Here is a 20735-nt window from a genome sequence, read left to right on the forward strand (position 1 = left end):
AAGTAGAAACACGAAACTGCGCTCCAGAACTCGACTTGTAGATGTAGGTTTCAAGACCGCTAAACTTAAGTGGGACTGGGCTGGACATGTCTGCCGCATGCACCCTGAAAGGCGAGCCAAAATGGTTACCGAATGGGGCCCACGGAACACCATAGATGGTGCTGGCAGGCCGAAAAGGAGATGGCGGGAGGACTTGGATGTATTTTATCCGAAACTACAAAAGACAGGGTTGAGTGGAGAAACTTTTGCCCAGTAGTGGGACAATAAATAAGGCTAACAAAAAAAATAGAGTCATTCTTGAGGAAGATGTATAATTTGTTAAGGTTTTGTGAAACCCGTGCTTAAGCCGGGTTCGGGGTAAGTGCAAACATACTAGAACAAGATCCAAGAGCCGCCAGACCTTACTTATTTTGTCATAAATAAAATGTATGGGATAATAATATTATTAATAATATTATATTATAGTGTCAGTGTGTACTTTGAATGTCTGCATACTTGCTATATCGGCCCGACGGCCAGTTATCCGGTACAAGGTGCTAAAGATAGGTAAAAATATTACTAACTTTTCGTAAATTCTCATGGCTGAATATTGTTTTAGACAAATATTGTTAAAAAAAATTGCCAGACTATTTCCGCCAGGGGTAACTTTTACCAGACGCTTTAAAGCTATCAAAAAAATATTGTAAGTTTACATATACATACTCACTTACATACTTTTGATTTTTATATATGATACTCAGAGAACTATTACAAAACATTTTGTAAGCAGCCAGATCATTTGGAGGGGCCCAACCATCCCCCAGATCCACATAAAAATGGCCAGAAATAGGTGCAATCAAATGGTAAGAGCAGCGAAACGCAAATATGTTCATGAAAACATTTTTTCATCCTCCGCGGCGGAAACATGGAAATTTTTGAAAACGCTAGGCATCGGGAAGCCAGGAAATAAGGCAAATTCATCTTCTTTTTCTTCTTTCTCTATGAACGATCTTAATTCCCATTTTGCCAAATCTTCCAGTTTAGACCCCCTCATAAAAGACCAAAGTATGTCACTGATAAATGCTCTGCCCTGTCTTTCTAAAAGTCAATTCTCCTTCACCCCTGTCACTGTTGATGAGATAAGTAAAGTTATATTATCAATAAAGTCTAATGCGACTGGTCTGGACGATATAAGCCGACTAATGATTGTTCACATTTTAAAAAGTATCCTACCTGCTGTCACTTATATTGTCAACCTATCGATGCCTTCTGGTGCCTTTCCATCGTTGTGGCGAAAAGCTTACGTGATTCCACTACCTAAAAAGTCTATCTAGTGGTATGAAAGACTTTCGCCCTATCTCTATACTACCTTTCTTGTCCAAAGTTTTAGAAGCCGTAGTTCATAAGAAATTATCTGCTCACACCTTCAACAACCAGCTTCTTTCTCCTTAACAGTCGGGTTTTCGCTCTGGTCACAGCACGACTACCGCATTGCTGATAGTTGTTAAGGATGTGAGATTAGGCATGGAGACATCCAAATTAACAGTACTAGTTTTCACAGACTTTTCTAATGCATTTAATGCAGTCAATCATGATCTGTTACTTGCTACATTAAGCTTCTAAACATCTCATCAACAGTGGCGGAGTGGTTTTCTTCCTATCTTCAGGATCGACATCAGGCGGTCCGGGCAGACAATGCTATATCTGATTGGCGTGAGCTGACTTCCGGCGTTCCTCAGGGCGGGATTCTATCTCCTCTTCTTTTTCTGTTTTTATAAACCTAATGACTCCTAGCATCCGCTGCTCTCATCATTTATACGCTGACGACCTGCAAATGTACACTCAGTAACCTAAGTAGTTTAGTAGAAGCTGTTAGGAAAATTAGTAATGATTTGCTCAATATCTCTGCTTGGTCTCGTAATTTTGGCATTGATGTCAATCCGAACAAATGTCAAGCCATCATATTCGGCAGTTCTCGCCTGGTTTCATTAGTAAACTTTGAACACTTGGCACCTATATTGTACGAGGACATTGTGGTTCCTTACGCGCCGGAGGTGAGAAACTTGGGTTTACTAATGGACAGTACTCTATCTTGGGCTCCGCTAGTGTCTGATGTTTGTCGCAGGGTAACCAACATGCTACGTTCATTTTACTTGCTTAAACACTTCCTGCCGGTTAGCACGAAACTCCTCCTTATTCAGGCGTTAGTATTGCCTGTCATAGATTATGTTGACGTGTGTTATTCCAACATTAGTCAGGAGTTACTTAACAAATTAGATCGATTGCTCAATAATTGCATCCGATTTATTTACGGGCTCCGAAAGTATGACCATGTTTCTGATTTCCGCCGCAAATTAAACTGGCTCCCGATCCGCGAGCGTCGGTCGTCTAGAATACGTTGCATGCTTTATACCATCATCTTTGATCCAGCTGCACCAGATTACCTAAAATCAAAATTTCAATTTGTAACACCTCGTCCCGGTTGCGGCCTCCGTACCTCTCGGAGTCTTAAACTCTCTATTCCTCTTTACCGCACTGGTTTCCTGCCAACTCTTTCGCCCTCCAGGCAATTCGTTTCTGGAACGATCTTCCTCTCCCAATACGACAAGCTCAGAGCAAATTTTCCTTAAAACACCAATTCCTTTTCGGACGTACACCAACATTGTAAGACTATATGACGGTTTTAAATGGGTACAATATTTCAAAAATATATATATATATATATACATGTGTATGTATGTGTATATGGTATATGTTTGTATTTATTATAATACTATGTATTTATGCATGTTTATTTATAATAGTAGTGTTTACATAGTGACTTTTATCTCTCTGTACTGATTTTCTTTTCCGCACCAATTGTAAGTTTCTGTTTGGCCTAATGGTTGACTGGTAGAGAACGCCTTAAGGCATTAAGTCCGCCATTTGTACTTTTTGTACTGTGCAATAAAGGTTTAATAAATAAATAAAGTTTATATGTGTGTCTGTGTGAAACTTTATGTGGGTTTGGGGGATGGTTGGGCCCCTCCAATTGTCTGGCTACTTGGCCGCTGGCGGAAATGATCTGGCAATGTTTTTTTTTAATTTATTTATAAAAGAGAAGTTACATCGGCTATGATCACTTATCTGCCAAAGTGCATAGCAGTTTGTTGTCGGAAAACTTATTCTACCCTCCAACATTGTTAAGTAAATTATTGCTTACTTGATTTATTTATAGTGCGAGTGCGATTTCTTACAAACAATTGTAATAGCTTTCTTTTTTGATTATCAATTTTTATAAATATTTTCTAAAACAAATAAAATCCAGCCATGAGAATTTATGAAAAGTTAGTAATATTTTTACCTATCTTTAGCACCTTGTACCGGACAAATAGCCGTCGGGCCGATATAGCAAGTATGCAGACATTAAAGGTACATAAATACTAACACTATATTAAACTACCCCATACATTTTATTTATGAGAAAATAAGTAAGGATGAAAAGTGAGCTTTAAAGCTATCAAACATAGGTCAGTGAGAGTTCTATACAAAGTATCTCCCTACTATAAAGAAACTGTTCTGTAGTAAAAACGAACAACTTAGCTCGTGGACATGTTATGATTAGGAAGTTAACGACTAGAGGTATTTGCACGAGTAAAGAGTTAGGACTGAGAGTGAAAGAGAAATTAGGGCGAATTCGTCCTAATGCAGATATTAAAAATATTATCAATGGAAATCACAAACATATTTAAAAAACATTGTTTGACGTAAGAGCGATATACTTTTATCGCCAATAGCTGTCAACAGTTAACTGTTTATAATAAAATCTATAAACATTAGCTCATAAATAATAGAGCAATGTCCTGCTCTGGTAGGGTCAGCATTAATAGTAGCGGATGAAACAACGCGCCAAAAGTATCTCATATTCCGGATAACTTTTCCAAATATTGAAAAATCTCTAAAATTTACTATCAAAGGTATATCTTTTAACGTCTTAATTGTTCTACTTAGAGAACCACCACATTCTGTTGAGCTGTTACAGAATGGTAGATACTTTTGAAACCTTGTTTGATCCGCTACTTTTAATGCTGACTGTACATCTTAGACTCGCATAAACACAACGAGGGCTGTGTGCTCGTTTTAGATCTAGACTCGCGTGTTTTTAGGGTTCCGTACCAAAAAAGGACAAAAGGAACCTTATGTCGCGACTCTGTACGTCCGTCTGTCACATTGCTAAATATCTCGAGAGTATTTAGCATAAGTAGTTATGAACACCGCTAAGCCAAACAAATCGAGAGTATTTTTTTTTTATATTTATTAACGAAAATGTAATTATTATGGAAAGCGGGCAAAATTTCATTTTAAATATAAATTTAATATCAACTTTTAGTCGCTCAGAGTCCTATAAAAAGGCCATTCTATTGATATTGAAGGGAAAAAGTTGGCTGACAACAGGGTGGATTCGTCAGTTAAAGGTGTTACATTAGTTGGGCAGATTGGGTATGATCAAATTTGCGATTTGCGATAAGGAGCAAGGTTTAGACTTCGAATATTCGCTTAAGGTACTCGTGTACTGAATAAACAGAATGACCGATTAACTTAAAGGTTGTACCTACAGTCCTACAAAGAGCATTAGCCTCACCGTAAAAATAACATATTTTCCAATTTCGTTTTCTTTGAAAAGTAGTGCCTGCATCAAGTCTTGGAATTAGTTATCAAGCTGACCCCAATCTCCCATAAGCCTTGGCAAAATTCCGGGACAACGCTAGGAAAAGAGAGAAAATTCTTTGAAATTGAGTTAGGTTTAACTGTAATTTCACGACGCCTATCGAGAGGAATCTTCTTCCTCGCGTTGTCCCGGCATTTTGCCGCGGCTCATGGGAGCCTGGACCCCAGGCTTGGCAACTCATTCCGAGACTTGGCGTAGGCACTAGTTTTTACGAAAGCGACTACCATCTGACCTTCCAACCCAGAGGGTAAACTAGGCCTTATTGGGATTAGTCCGGTTTCCTCACGATGTTTTCCTTCACCGAAAAGCGATTGGTAAATATCAAATGATATTTCGTACATAAGTTCCGAAAAACTCATTGGTAAGAGCCGGGGTTTGAACCCGCAACCTCCGGATTGCAAGTCGCACGCTCTAGCCGCTAGGCCACCAGCGTTTTTTTTTACACGTACGGACGGACGTTCCTGCTTGATTTGCTGTAAATACGCTGCAAAACACACAGAAACTGTAACTATAGCGGATAAAATAGATTTTTTCGAGTAATAAAAAATATTGGAATATTTGAAAACGGAGCAGCCGATTATTCGAATATCAAAATTAGAATACTAAGGGATTCAGATCGAAGGTCATTGGCGTTAGGGACCCCCTTAATTTTTAATACAGGGGAAAGGGTGACCGTTAAGACAAATAGGACATACATAGCTATTTAATAGAGAATGACTGTGTTTTCAAGCAAGGCAAATGTTTGGCATGGTAGGCAATGTTGAAGTTTACAGTACCTAACTAAAAACTCTAGACATATAACTTTTGCGCAAAAAAATGACAACTTTAGCCAACATTCGTGAATTAATCCCTGTAATTTATGAGAAGAGTACTTAATGGAAAATAAATAAGTGTTATCTTCCATAAACACATGGAACCCGAGTAAGTTTAGGAAAAATACTCATACAGTGATAAAACCATGAGAAAAAGAAGATAAAAGGGTGTATGGGGTAGGTTATCGTTATCGGTAGGCTTTATTGCTTGTGTACGATATAGGTACTTATAGATTATTGTTTTGCTAAAGTTGGAGCTGCCGCGATAATATCGCCTCATGCCATCTTAACAAACAATGACTAATGGAATACTCGTAACTTATCGCGTATAAATTACACGGTGTTTTTTTTTAAGTCCGTTAATTTCAAGGGTGCATTCCTACAGTCCCCGCCAAACTCTTAATTTCACCTTCTCATACAAACGGACGATACTACGTGTTGGATTGTAATGAAACTTTGCACATATGTATAATGATATGAGGAATATTTAATCCTGTAATTAATTTATATATCTTCAGTTTATAAAAAAAAATAGAGCAAAAACAAGTTTTGTATGAAAAACTTAAATTCGCTGTATTTTTTTAACTATAGTATCTGAAGCTACATAAACGAATTACAGGACTAGATATATATGCCTTATCCTATTGTAAGTACAAAATTTCAGAGCAATCAAGCTAGACGTTTGTATGGAGAACAAAGCTTGATGGTGACCCTTAAATAAAAGTACGTTTCTCAAAGAAACCGGTATTCTAATTAACTCCATTTTGGGAATAATCAATGATTTATATTTATCTAATAAGGCCCCTACGAGCATGTACACTTGCCTTAGGACCTGTTTACATATTGATGAGTGTCTAGTACAGTCAGCGTCAAATACTTAGTAGAAACCAAAGTAGCCAAATAGTTCGGTACACCATATATTTAGTATGGTGTACCGAACTATTTGGCCACTCTGACTGCTACAAAGTATTTGACGCTGACTGTACCTATGAGTTTATACATTTGCTACTAAAGGCAAGTACTATCTCGGACGATCGATATTCGAAATAATTATTGATCTATGAAAGATTTCAATTTTTTCTTTAGATTCTTACGTAATGGGATGCATTACGTAAGAATCTGAAGAAAATCTTAAGAAAAAAATGAATACACATTTGGTTTATATGAGATTTAGATATTTTTATTTCATTAATAAGATTTGACATACAATTACAATAATTCAAATTATACAAATAAACTACAATTGACTAAACGAAATCTACTATAAAACTAAAAATCTAAATCTAAAATGGTATGGTGCCGAGGATGCTGGCAGCATTTCCTCGCTGGATCGCTATGCTCAAGCGTTGGGCGAGGAAGCTGCCAGCTCTCTCATCTCCGGTCCCATCCACCAGCTTCGGTTTATATTCGTTTTTGCTTTAAAAAAAATACATTTGGAACTTTTATTTGTACCTACAAAGGTACTGGAGTCCGTCTAAGCTAAATCTACGCCCAGTTTGAAAGCATAGAGTGTGGAAGTATTATTTTAAACGTCATAATTTCATAGAAATTATAAAATGTTCGTATCTTTTCGAACCCCGTCCTCCTAATTTCTCTTACGTAATAAATGAATGGCATATAATAAGTAGACGAGGTATATTTGTTATACTACCTACATACTATGTAAATATGTTTACGCACATCGCAGAGTTACTTACAATGGTGCAAGTATGGACGATATAATGTTGATGTCAACTGCAATTACGAGTAAATTATCCATTATTTAAAATATAACTACTTCGGCGTGATGTCTACGATTGAGTTAATTGATCAAATATCTACGTAAATACCTACGCGAGTCAATAAAATCATTAAAAGATTTGTCATTCCTCTAATTTAATGACACATATACATTGTAAGGCACTGGTCCCACCGCCGGCTACAAACTATAAGCGAGTGAAACTATAAACTACAAACTAGTGGGCGAGCGGCGAGAAGCGAGTATAGTTTTACTAGTTTAGACGCTGAGCTATAAGCGAGTGTTTGCGTGCGACGGGCGATTACTCGCTCCACTAGCTCAGCCGGGTGGCCCAGCATAAAGGTAAAAAACTTAAGAGGGCCCTATTCGCCAATGACCTATACAGGGTGGAAATAGATTTTGGGTCAGTGAGTGCAGCCACCAGATTTCGTACTGCTAAGCGAAAATGGTCTTAGAAGACCTTCCTTCTATTTCAAATTAATAAAGATTGGCGTTTAAAGATTTTTGAAAAAACATACGTGGTGCGAGAAAATTTTTGACAAACTTTTTTATTATGTCTATCGATTCTATTCCTATCCAGTATCAATAGTTTCCGTGGGTCAGCTTTCGGTAATGTACAAAAAAGTCAGAAATAAAAAAAAATGTTTTCGTACATTTACTATGAAGAAAAATTTACAATTGAGTGTTACAAAAATAGGTACCTTATTAGTGCGGTAGAGACAGGTAGATGCGATTAACCCGCAATTTTTTCCTTTATATAATAAGGTCGATCGACCACTTGCAAAGTATAGTTAACTATGTACAAGGTATATTTAATTGCCGCAGCCAAGGTGTTAAAAAAAAAGAAAATCCTAATCAAAATGTTTGTTAAATAAATCGATCTCTTTCAATTTCTTGCATCCAACATTTTCTTGTCATTCTTTTTAAAATATCTTTTTTTTTCTTCCGTCTCTTCAAAATTGCCACTGCCACTACACACACGCTTTTATAAAATACATCATCATCGTCATCCGAACTGGACAACAAAGATAGTTCATATGATTGTTTTAAATTCATTGTAAATACGTGCACTCGCATCCACCTCATAAGGTAAAATGATCGGTCTGATCGCCAAGCAGGCACCGGCGAGTACCGCTGAGCTAGTTTTATAGTCGATAGCTTTTATCGCGGCGGTCAACTAGAAAACAGTGGTCCCACCGCCAACTATCAGCGAGCTCGGCTATCAACTAGTAAAATTATGTACTAGAAACAGTTGACAATCAGCGGGCGGCTAGTAAACATTGTATGGAATTATCGCTTACTCGCCGGGCGGTGGGAGAGTGTCTTCGCCGGCGGTGTGAACAAGCCAGCTATGAACTATAAATATATATCTCTCTCTTTTATTTACACGAAAGCGATTATCTTTTGTTCGTTTCTTGAGCTAGAAAATAGCCGATAGTTCATAGCTTACTCGCTCGCGGTGGGACCAGTGCCTAAATTGTAATAATTACTAGTGATGCTCCTCGGAATACTCTTAACCAAAGCGGATAAATCCAGTTAGCGCGCTTAATTGCACGTGTTTACTACATTAAATTACATTGATTTGTGGGCCATTCCATCTGATTTCGACAAATTTGAAATAAAAAGTGCGCCGCATGAATTTTGATTTAATTGAAAAAAAAATTGAGGATAACCTGTATGATACCAGAAGAGTTAGACAACCACCATTTATTTATTTTATCTTTTAATTTCAGAGCAGTGTCCATTCGTAGGAAAAGATTGGGTCAAATTCCTACTTGTACATAATGTGGTCTAACTTTTATTTAGAATAGGTAACCAAATAAATCTTTCTTTATTTGATTAGGTGTGAAATGAGTATTTTATATTGTATGATAAAAGTTTGACGACCGGTCTGGCCTAGTGGGTAGTGACTCTGCCTACGAAGCTGATGGTCCCGGGTTCAAATCCTGGTAAGGGCATTTATTCGTATGATGAGCATGGATATTTGTTCCTGAGTCATGGGTGTTTTCTATTTATTTATATATTTATATGTATATTATATATATCGTTTGTGTTGAGGGTACTTAGACATAGCCTGAACAGAAACATATCGAATAACTAAAACTCGAATTGGCCTATTACTTCCATGCATTCTAATTTAAACTAATTTGAGTACAGGATCTAGAATCCTATCTATATATACCCGGTTAAGATCGAACCTAGGGTACCTAGGGTAAGATCGTATGACGTGCGACGCCATTTAATCCCGCCCCTCTTGCCATATAGTAATAACTGCTCAGTCGTGTCAGTCGTGTGTTACGAACATTATAAAAAAAGAAAAAAAAAATCTGATGTTTAATGGAAAAGGCCAGATTTTTTCAACGTATGCAAGTGTTCGATTCGGTGTCTTGAAAAAAATGTAATTCAACTTTGAATGTAGATTACTCCTAAACTATTTTATTAGTTAAGGGGCTTTAAGTGAATTAATAATTAAAGCTTGTTTTTATTCTTTATCATTTGCATTAAATATTCGAGGGAAAAAGTTAGTAAGAAATAAGTAATTTTGTTTTTGGGACACCCTTCCTACTCGCCGAAAAATAGTCCAGTTTGACCCAGGTATACCTTAGCTAATAATAAACAGACCCACTTACATCCATCCATGCATACATAAATTTTAAGACTAATTGTTGAGGTAACGTTGCCCCTTTTCCCCGCCAGATTTAATCTTTGGACAAAGGAGCCCGCCCCCTGGTCGCCCAAGACACTGACCGGCACTTCCTTTATAAATTTTAAAATGTTCTTTTAAAAAAAAGCGCCTCAAACTCGTATTCGTTCGTTAGGAACGGAACGCATATTTGCGGCGTTTGAGTGCCTGGACCTAGGGGCTGATTTTTGAATTTCGAGCGCTCGAATTCGTCACTCGATATTCTGTGGAAAACGGCAAATTGATATTTTAGAAATACGACGAATAGAAATTGGGAATCTAGTGGTATTGACCACTCGTTTTCAATTATATTAGTAGAATTAAAATGCCTAGTAGTGGAGCTAAATTGAAGAGAATTTACACGAAATCGAGCACTCGAAATTCAAAAATGCACCCTGGTCCGCGGCAATCGCGGGCTTCCGGACCGGCCCTTCTACGGCATGTGTCATGTTTATTTAAAAAATATAAATGTTCATGTTTTTATTATAAGTAGGGTATTACATCCGAAAATGCTAGTGATTGTGGGTCTAGAGGGAGACTCCAAAAATAGTTTAAGAAGAGCTGGTCTTCCTTCAAAGATTTTCGAAAACACACTCAAACAAGATATAACAACCATTCTGTTTCAGAGAAAAAAATTTAAGAAGCATTTTTAGCGTCAAAAATAATTATTTTACTTTAATCAACTAAAGTGACGACTATAAAAATAAAATATGTAACGACGTCTACGACTAATATATACTTATTATACCTGGGTAAGTTCAGATTTCAGTACCCCTAGTGTAACTTTGATCGACATCATAACGTGACGAACGCGTTTGCGTTAAGTCTTATTTTGTATAGGATTTTGAGTTTCCAAAACGTCTCGCTTGGCGCGCTCTTTCGAAATCCAATACAAAATGAGACTAAACGCAAACGCGTACGTCACGTTTGGAAATCGAATTTATTTACACTAGGGGTACGGTTCAGTCAGTTTAATATGGTATCAACCTAAACTCATGTTTTTAGGTAATCAATCTGGCAGGCCAATTCGAACGTACACTGACATCTGACTGAATGATGTCATTTAGTTATCGTGCGTATCGCTCGCGCCAATACATGTATGGACAAGTACAAACAAAATGTACGATAACGTACGTACATTATAATGACATCTAAATGATGTCATTCTGATGTAAGTGTAAGTTCAAATTGACCTGTAAGCTTATTGATGTACAGTCAAGGTATTAAATATAGATACGGACAAAGTGCCAAAAATATGTATACACGACCTTATTGCCTATATATTAAGGTAGTGTGTACATATTTTTGTCACTTTGACCGTATCCATATTTAATACCTTGACTGTACAAACACTTTTTATAGATCGTGTCATTCACGAAGACGCGTGTCTTGAATCGTAATGTAATGTAATTAATGGTTACATTTTTCACCTAAGCTGCAGTTGTCCTTACAGATGTGCAACTTGCGGAAAGTTTCTAAAAAAAAGAAAAAAATCACAGAAATATAAGAAAATTCCATTTTATGTTTCGGAAACTTTCAATCCTCATACAAAATAATAAGAATTTTCCAGAACTTTCCAATATGGAAAATTTTGGAAAGATTCATTCGGCACATCAGTAGTTGTCCTTATCGCACTAATTTTAGGAGCTGCCCCCTCAGCGCGACGGCGATATGTATTTATCTAAAATTCTCAAATCTGAGAAGGGGGCTCAGCTGATAAAATTTTAGGAGCTGCCCCCGTCAGCGCGACGGCGATATGTATTAATCTAAAATTCTCAAATCTGAGAAGGGGGCTCAGCTGATAATTCCTCTTAATAACGTGACTCAAACATTTAAGATTTTATTTTCTGTTGTATAAAATTATTGGGATCTACAATGATAAGATTGATAAGGTGGGCTTTATATTTAGGGAGATGTCCGACCACCAGTAATCAGCGAGTTTAGAGAGTTTTTAGGGTTCCGTACCAAGAAGGTACAAAAGGAACCCTTGTGGTGCGACTCTGTCCGTCCGTCTGTCTGCCTGTCACATCGCTAAATGTCTCGAGAAAACGCTAACACAAACACAATTAAAGTATTATTGTTTATTTTACTTTTATTAACTATGGAAAATGCCCAATATGAAGAGGGGGCAAAATTACAAAGTCTAGTGACTAGGTCAAGTGAGGTATTATTTGAAAGAGCTCAAATTGTATATTCGAATACATTTTGTTCTTTTTTTTTCACTGCGAAAACAGAGTTTAATGTGTTTGGGTTAGCTTATACATAGTCATAACTATTCAAATTTCAAATAAATAGCTTAAGTAGTTTTCGAGATGTTTAGCGATGTGACAGACAGACGGACGGACAATTGCACCATTTAAGCATCACGCAAGTTGTTTTAAATTCACAAACCTGCGAAAAAAAATCGAATTTATTTTGCCTAGGTTCGGAGTTTTCTATAATAATGACACAAGTGTGCTAAGTTGGTCATCACACACGAAGCGATATTGTGCGCGCGAGCTGCAAGCGAGCGCGCAATAAGAAAGCCGATGTGTGTAATGACCTTAGCACACGCGTCTCAAACGACGTTTTTCAACACACTTGCGAGGAAAAAACAAAACTTATAAATTAGATTTATTTTGTCAAAACAGTAAAAGTACGTTCAATTTTCAAAATGGTGGCTTATAGTTTTAACATTGCACCAAAGCGTGCTGGGCTTGTAGGCACTTATTCGCCAGTTCATTGAAGTAAGCTACCAACACGTTTTCTAAGAAAGACTGGGCGTTTTTGCTGATTTCCCATTGAACAAAAGTTTCATATGACGCAAATTATTTTTCACCCGATGTTGATGGTAAAAGGCTATCGTTCTCAGTTCTTGCCTCTATTAGTATTACTGGCAGCGTAAATTTTATGTGTTTTTCATTTTTAATGCTTGAAAATGACATTTTCGTCAATATATAAACTAAAAACATGCAAAACTATTCCCATTTTATGACAAATACGGAGAATGGCTGGCGCGTTATTTTTTTTACGCACGATGACAATGCGCGTGCTAGGCAAAGGCGCGAACGAAATCGACCAACAGCCAATAAAAAAAATGTAAAAAAGGTAATATTTTTTAATTCGACGGATGGAGATCAAATCGATAAAATGTTATGTTTAATTCATTAATGAAATTTACGAGATAATTTAATCTATTAATTATGTTTGGTGTGATAAAACCTCTTTGAACTAACATTTGAAACACCTAATAGTTGGTTAAAAAAAATGTATTACTCGACCAAATTAAGAAGGCTCCGTTTCCATGCATATTATTAGCAATCAGTTACCTTCTTAACTCAGTCTGATAATATAATAAAAAAGCACGAGTGTTATAATATACTGAAAAAGCACGCGTGATTAGGATTATGTGCCAAAAATCGGTGGAATAATAACGTCGTTTTGAGCAAGTGTGTTGAAAAAAAAACATTAATGAAAAAAAATTTCATTTTTCATCTACTAACTACTGATCTATTGTTACAGTAAAAGTGAAAATAAAAACATTGATTAAATATGCGGATGACTCGTGTACAGAAACTTGATTAGGCTACAAAATTAAATCTTCCTAATCATCAAATAGTATAAATTATATGCTTAAAGGTAAATCCTCAAAACATGATACTGTAGCTGTGCACACCGAAGCAAATAATATTATTCGTACTTATAGCATACGCTAGCGAAACTGTAGACACAACACGAACAAAAAAAACGAGTGATGCAACAGTGACCGGGCAAGTATCATCCGAAGGTAGAGCAAATACGTTATCGCGACGCGAAGTGACGCCATGGAATGAATGGAACGACCCCCGCGAAGGTGAACGTCGGCCCGGTTGAACCCTTTGATAGACGGGTTACAAATGGACTACACATTATACCCAAGTAGTATTTTTCTAACAACTTAGATTCCGGAGACCGATGTCATCTCAATATGTAATATATACATCTTTTGCGAGAATTTGCATTTTAAGGTTATAATTTAACTTTAAATTTAATTTTAACTTGTCTTTTCTCGACTACCACAGAACAGAGAGTAGGTTGGCAGGGAGACTTTTCGAGTGAAAGTATATAGTAAATATATTTTACGTATTACTTTAATGATCTTTATAGGCTAGAATCGTTTTAATAACCTACATGAGGTCTAGATTAAATCATTTTAAACGTGAGAACGCGCACCAGTTCTTATTTCTAAACTTTTAAAATATAAATTGGTGTCAGTGAAATTAGATTAGGTTTGGTACAGACTAAAAACAATATTAAGTATGTAGTCGTTTATCATGTAGAAAAATGCATACATAGGCATGTCTTTTTTAATACTATTAAAAATGTTTTATCTGTCGGTAATACCTAACTACATCAATTTGAATAGCTGCTGAAAATAAATGTTTCAGTGTCATTACACCTAGCGAAACGACTTTACTACAAGATGCCGAGCCAGTCTGACGGACATGCATACGGAAGCACGTGGTCCCAGTCTACAAACACCGTCTACACTCGAGGCACGCGTGGCGAATCCGACGCCCAAGCTAAACCCGCGGCGGCCGCGGCTCACGCTGTCGCCGTGCGCGTTGCGTCAGCCGCTTCACGTGCTAAATTAAGGTGCCCAGGCCGCTGGCATGGCACACCGCGCAACTTATTGACACCTTGACATCGACAATATGACTAAACTTAGAAATGATGAGTGAGGTAATTAGCCTGGTCTAATTAGAAATTTAGCCGTGAAGATAAAATAACGTAGTCTCTCAAAGTTCCGCAGCGCCAAACCCGAATTTGTAATCTGTCGTTTTACGAAAACAGTTAAGTTTGATGTTTGATTAGTATTCACAAAGCAAGCACCTACTTACTTCGAAACATTTCAGTATAAAACGTCATATCTTTTATGTGTAGTCCAAAGTCCAAAATTATCGGTGTAACTAGGTATTAAGTATTTGAATGAAGCGAGTTAAACAAAATATGTAGAAAAAAACTCAGACAAACCCAAATTAATTATTAATTAACTATTATTAAGATTAGTATTTGATAGAAAGTAGATGTTTTTTGTTTTCCGCCATGATTACTTATTCTTATGTTCCGTTTATCTATTTTTCGCAGGGAAACTTACTTTATTTCTTAAAGTATACTTTAAATTCTGGGTTGTATTATACTTAGGTACTTTACTCTATGGTTGTAGTTTATTTTGTAGATATAAAGTGATTATTCAATTATTCACTAATTTTACGTCTATAGTTTCCCATACGCATTGGTCTACAAATAAAAATATAATTAAATATTAAGTAGGTACGGAGACTACACAATAGTAGATTGTTAACAGAGGGATAACTCACTGTGCGTTCGAGCGCCAAACTACCTCGATTGAAATGAATGAATGTCTTTCACCCGAGTTAAACACTCTAATTTTCATTTCGAATACGAGAATAGTAAATATGTGTAAGTTTAAAAAAATATGACTAAGCATAAACTTTTCTAGTATTTCTTGAGATACTTTCAATTAACAAAAGGTAAAAGTATCGTTATTTGTGAAATAGGAAGTTAAATATTTAACTGCTAATCGAAAAAGAAGAAAAAAACGTACTTGGAAAGTAAAATGCCCTGGAGCAGCAACGTGTTACTTTCTGCACACTACATTTTCTGCAAAATTATACCGAATAACAACGTTTTAGAAGGGAACTGGCTAATCTAATTGTTTGATTTGCTATATTTGCTAGTATTTATAAGTATAAAGTAACTTGTAATTAACCTATGGAAACCGTACCCAACTGACATACATCTATTTGTACAAACAAGACCAACTACCCCAGTATGTGGTAGTATTTTTAAAGCAATGGTTCTAAATTCATTTGAATTGTAGTAGGTACCTAATGCATGCCGCTTACATTGCCTTGGCCTAAAATCGAGCCTATTATAATTCAGATAATCTAATTAATTGTCTATTACTTACTTCAATTCATAGCGTAAGTGTCAATGGATGTTGATTTAAGCGCGTAACCGGTTCTGTCCGGAACCCAAGATGCGGCGTTCGGCTCGACCTCTCGATATCGCTCCACTTCCCTCCGGATCGCACTAAAGAGGAACAGTAAAAACCTCATCGCCTATCTTGTTTTCCAACTGTTGCATTGGGCAAAGTTCATAGTGATATTTTCATAATATGTATGATTAGTATTAGGTATCGATATTTATATCATGCTAATATTGCACATGAACTGTGACTAGGTAACGTACGATTATACCGTACGTGCCGGTACGCACCGGTCGTCGGAGGTTGACGACCTCGTCTGGCCTAGTGGGTAGTGAACTGACCTTGCCTATGAAGCCGATGGTCCTGGGTTAGAATCCCGGTAAGAGCATTTATTTGTGTGATTGGCACAGATATTTGTTAATAAGTCATGGATGTTTTCTATGTATTTAAGTATTTGTATATTATATATATCGTTGTCTGAGTACCCACAATACAAGCCTTCTTGGCTGACCGTGGCACTTAGTGAATTTGTGTAAGAATGTCCCCTTTATATTTATTTATTTATTACTTAACAAATTCTAAATGTGTAAACTATAGTTCGGCTAGCCGTTTTTCTCAGTAGGAAAAGGCGGCATTTAAAAAAAATGTAGGCGAGAAGGGTTTGTCCTGCCATAGAAAATTTTAATTTCGCGCCTTTTCTACTGACAAAGTGGGTTTGCCAACGTATATAGTTATATACCTTTTAATTTGTATTGTTCTTAATAGGATGAATTAGGTTGAATGAATGCAACAAACGATCGACAGCCCGCCTGTTGGGACGTCCCTGCACTATTAGGATGAATCTAAGCTCAAACAAAGAGCAAAAATATGATGAAAATTTTCTTAACCTCATAAGTCACGGACTTTAATTGTTGAGCCACGTTGTTGTTTAATTGTTTAGGGTTACTTTACATTTGACATACTGTTACATAAACCGTTAGTATTGACATCCAAACCCAATATGGAGCAGTAATAAAAGTATTTGACCGAGTTGATTAGTTATATTCCCATAGTTTATATCACGAATACTTTCCTACATCACAAACCAAAACTAGTTTTATAATTTATTTTTTATTAATGACTTTAATGAGACACTCTTACAGGTGACCCCAAAACGCTCACAAGATAATACATAGTTCATTAAACTTTAGGAAAAAACACCCTAAAGGTAATCTATAATTACAAATTACAAGTCACAATTTCCGAGCCATGCTACGCCGGGTAATCGGACGAACAACGTGCAGCGATAACTGATAAACCCCAGGCACTCCCTATCAATAGGTACCACTGTTTATCTTTTTAACCCATATATGTCCAAAACTAGTTTTGGTGGTCACTTCTCAAGGTTAAAGGCTCTCTTAGTAATTTGAATGAGTATTAGGAGCGAGTTTTCTCCAGTGGGTCGAAAACGTACCAGTGGCTGAAAGTCTACTTTACTGAAATTTCAGTAAAGTTTTTACCAGAAAATACATACGTCATGCGGTCATATAGGTACCTAATGTTGAGTTAATAATAGGTAATATTTATCAACATTATTATTTTCTATTATCTGTGGGTGACTATTAAACTATAAAATGTATATTATGGGTAACCTTATACTTAGGCATTTAGATTAAACAGCTTATCGTACATGATGACCATACTTTAACTGAATAAAACTAGATGAATAGCAAAAAATATAAACTTATTTTGCATTATGAAGTCATATTGAAGGACGCAATGGAAAGTAACTGGTATGTTTGGAAACTGATAGCTATCATGTATATTGTATACAAATCGTCTTACACGACATGATTCAAGGCTTATCAAAATTTAAAAACAAAAAACAGATAGGTATTTCTATTATCGATATAGCCTAGCTTTCGGAGATATATGAACTCCGTCGCTGAACTTTAAAGAGTTGAGTTGAGTTAAAAATTAAGTAAAACCTTTATAAGGCAGAGGGAACATATTTCCCACCTTATTTCAAAATGATAGGGTTACATTTTGCATAATTTCTGACACCCTTATATGCCTTACAAAGTGTTAAAGATTACTTCCACCGACTCACCACTTTCTGTATCTACTTACCGAAGGTGTGGCTAAACTGCAACGCCTGACTAGTTTAGATGGAAACCTGTTAGGTACCAACAATAACTTAATAACGATTAAGCTTCTATAGTTCGTTTTTTTAGCATTAGAAAGACGGTAAGCGATCGATAGCGAGCGAAGGATAGCTAGGAAAATTAGAACCCTAATTTAGACGTAGGTACATTTAGTACGTACTTACACTAAACCATAAACACATGCGTAAGAATGTAGTAAGTAATTAGAAATGTTTTTGATTTATTTAACCTCCGTAATGTTAAAACTTGAAACTAAGAAAAATAAACAAAACACGTCAATGACCTCATGCCATGAAATGGCATCGTACGATTTGTACGAAACGCCGAGCCCCTTCTTGGGCCACAAATATTTTTCATTAATCACTTTATTATCTATAAGGAGCGTAACAGACGGCAGTGACGTACGCAATGTTTTGATTGCGATGAATTGACATGTTTTTATGCAATAAATCAATAGCAGAGACCGATCAAAACAATGCTCGAAAATATTACGAGTATGAATACGAATTAAAATAGAAAACCCAATGTTTTGATGATTTTGAACTCTGATTTTATGTAAGTAAGTATTAAATAAAATATCATTAATACTCTGCATCGGAACCAACGTATGATTTCATACTAGTTGCAGTGGAGACTGCGGGATCTTGGGTTGCGGAGGCTAAGGTAAGGAGTTTGTGTGGGAATTGGGTCGGCGACTAAGAAAAAGGGGGTTGCGATCCTCGCTCCGGATCGTATCTAGTTCAATCATATCTCCTTGGCAATTCAACGGGGCAGTGTTGCCAGTGTCATGGGGACTTTTGGGCCGGCTGCCGTCCGGGGTGGGGACTGGGCCTAATTTAATATAGTGTTAAGATTGACAAAGCTTGTTGTGGATTATATCATTTGTTAATTAGTAACGAAGCCTGTAGCCTACGTTGCTGATCACGAACTATGAATGGACTTGTTTTTTTTATTAATCCCTAAATAAAAATAAATGTACCTATTAGGTTCACTAGGTATGTAGTTAAATATATACTAGTCTACGTTAAATTCTACATGCGCAATATTCTACGTTCAAAAATAGCAATTAACTAATTTTCCGTTAAATAATAATCGTTGACGTCGGCTGTTACCATCATTTAGTACGAGGCGTTTCGAGTGCGCTTTAGAAATTTTAGAATGTATGACTAAACCTCATTTACGTTGCCTAAAAGTGTAAACCATGGATAAATATTCCCTATTAAGTTGTTAGGCCTAAGATATCTTTAGAATATAGTCAGATGATGAGTCTTCTAAGTATATACGTAGATTTGTAATCTCGACGGGGTCATCTAAACATAGATGACGCTGCTTCAATTACACTTCGATTATAATACGAGTATTATCAATCATCCATTTACCAGATCGATCCATTTATCTGGGGGCACGGTAGTGCCCCCGCCAAAACCCCGATTCCGTCACTGACTCACTCACTGATGATCATCAAATTTCTAAGGGTACTTTCTGACGTCCTAGAAAGCTGAAGCTTGGTATGTAGGTAAGCTAGTATTAGTACACAAGCAACAAAAAAATAATAATTGAAACTTTAAACTAGGGGATGGAAGTTTGTAAGAGACTGCCGTACATTTTGATGCTAGGGACTCCTTGTTGTGTTATAATACACCGTGTTTTCTTTTTATTTCCGTTAATTTCAAGGGTGCATTTCCTGAGCTTAAATTAAGTAACTTTTCAAAGACACCGGTATTCTAATTAACTCCATTTCGGAGATAATCGATAAGTTATTTTTATCTTATAAGGCCCTTACAAGCGTATACACTTACCTAAGGGCCTGTTCGCATATTGATTAGCGTTTAGTACGAGTGTAGTATACATTTGCTAACAAACGTAAGTACTATCTCGGACGATCGATTTTCGAAATGACATTGATATGTTACAGTTTTCAATTGTTTGGTTAAATTAAATGTTACGCCCGTGTTACAACAACGCTATATTCAATATTTAGTTACTTTTTATAAAAAAGTAAAAAATAATTATTATTAACTATGCCACTTAGTTTCCTTAAACGTACTTACCCATATCCCGGAGTTAACGAAATTCAATAAAAACACGGTGTATATTATCAACCTTTTTTCGTGTATAACGAACTAAATGTACTAAATTAAATTTAGTTTTAACATTTTTTCACACACAAGCGAGACAGAGTGGTCCAAACAAGACAACGAAAAGAATTTCCACCTTAGAAGTGGTCCAATATTAATTTTCTCTTCATTGATTACTTGACTTTGCCTCCTTGTGTGTTGTTCTACCGCTTGTACAATGGGCTGTGCTCTGAAGAATTGTTTGACATGATGCCAACGGCCACTTTCTAATCTACTTACTGACTTTACCTCCTTCGACCTCATTTGGTCACCTCTACGAATTAAGTCAGGATGTCCGATCTTCAGCATTTAAGTAATTATTAGATAATGTTACAAGTCAAAGGACCCCACCTACTCGGCACAAAAATGCCGATGCGGCAAACGTCGCCCTCGGTTCACTAGCGCGCGTAGTAACTTTTCTACGACATTGCGTCATCCGTCTCCATTGATGCCAATTAATGCACAATTAGATGTTTAGCTTTAAAATTAGAATGAAATCGCGAAAACATTTTGCATCAGATGATCAGAATTTATAATAAGGAACAACTTAGACTAGAATAACATACGATTTATTTTATATTTT

This window comes from Cydia pomonella, chromosome 5 (assembly GCF_033807575.1).
Source record: "Cydia pomonella isolate Wapato2018A chromosome 5, ilCydPomo1, whole genome shotgun sequence".
NCBI classification, from domain to species: Eukaryota; Metazoa; Arthropoda; class Insecta; order Lepidoptera; family Tortricidae; genus Cydia; species Cydia pomonella.